This window comes from Etheostoma spectabile, chromosome 14 (assembly GCF_008692095.1).
Source record: "Etheostoma spectabile isolate EspeVRDwgs_2016 chromosome 14, UIUC_Espe_1.0, whole genome shotgun sequence".
Classification (NCBI taxonomy): domain Eukaryota; kingdom Metazoa; phylum Chordata; class Actinopteri; order Perciformes; family Percidae; genus Etheostoma; species Etheostoma spectabile.
The window spans coordinates 3,528,725-3,530,175 of NC_045746.1; the positions used below are offsets into that span (position 1 = coordinate 3,528,725).

Consider the following 1,451-nt stretch of genomic DNA (forward strand, 5'->3'; position numbering starts at 1 on the left):
TAAGAAGTCTCACTGGAATTCTCAAAGCCCAAATCCCTTTATCTCTCCCCTCCTGAAAGCACCAAGGAGCTTAGGAAAGGAGGAAGATGGGCGGCCCGATTCAATCAACCTGCCACGAGATTGGCCTCTAATCCTGATTTACAAATATGCAAGCATCACTTCCGTACTTCATGATTTGTACAATCCTTTGTCAAGTTTAAAGCACTTGGTGCATCGGGAAATCACGGTAGCATGTAAGAAAGACAAATGGTTGATGAGCTGCAAAGTGTTAAATGTTGTTTGGATACTGCCAAAGAAAAGGGAATGAAAATAACATCATGCATTTTGAGTTTGTTTGTTACCTTCTTACAAAGATGGCATCGTTCCATTATAGGATCATTCAGGTTTATTTCAATCAGGTGTAAAGTGTAGCTACATTTGCACCTCCGTCGTAGAGATTCAGGGAAACAATGGCAAAACAACATATACTGTGGCCAAGCTGTGGTAACATCTTACAACATTTCAAAGAACTATGGTTTGTATAGTAATCATTTCAAACTTGTCTCTGAGTCTGACTGAAAGCAAAACACAGAAAGAATGAAACTGCCGTCATGGCTAACTGCGTAGGGATCTATTGCAGTGCTGTTTCCCAGGTTGACAACTTTAAAGTTTTGAAATGCTTGTTAAGGATCCAGTCAGTGGCATACACTCATGCACCACGCACGCACGCACGCACAATATTACTTAGATTGCTAGACAAACAGGGCCCACCAAGGATTAGCGCAGCCATCATCGGCCATTCAGATAACAGACCTGACTGAGAACAGGATTGGGATTCTGTCCACTGCTTAGGACCCTTTTGAGCTCAAGTGTTTAATTACACTGTACCCACTAACAAATTTAGCAGAAGTTACTCTCGTAGCAGCCACCCTTTCTCTCAGATGCCTTACAAAGAAATCATGCTTTCAATCTAAAACGTGCTTGGTTGTAATGTACAAATGCACATTGCACAAATGTTCTTTAGATATGAGCTGCTATTACAAATAACCATTTTATGTAATTGTATAAATTCCTCTCCATAATGACTCATTCATGCCATTGTACAGGGCATGTAAGGCCATGAGTGGAAGCCATTCAAGAGCTTGACATCAGGCTGTGGCACAAGCGTTTGTCACGCTAGTTTGTACAAGCACATGACTGGCATTATAGTCTGAACTCTAGGATTTGGGATTTATACAGCGATGTAGCACACAGTATAAGGGACAGGTGTGTGCAAGGATCCATCACATTGTCACTTTCTTAAATTGCATGAAAATGTACATGTCACATCCAATATTTGTATGTCTGCTGTAAATCTGTTATAAAAGTGTAGGTACACATGTACAAAAGCCTGACCGAAATATGGAATGATGAAAAGCACCTGCTAACACTAGTATGTGTATTACTAATCAACACACACACACACACACACA

General features: G+C 40.7%; 1 protein-coding gene across 2 annotated transcripts in view; it reads left to right on the top strand.

The window, feature by feature from the left end:
• The window catches only part of gabbr2 (gamma-aminobutyric acid (GABA) B receptor, 2), a 183,418-nt gene that overhangs the window by 90,951 nt on the left and 91,016 nt on the right, over window positions 1-1,451 (top strand). The gene's annotated exons all lie outside the window — the stretch shown is intronic.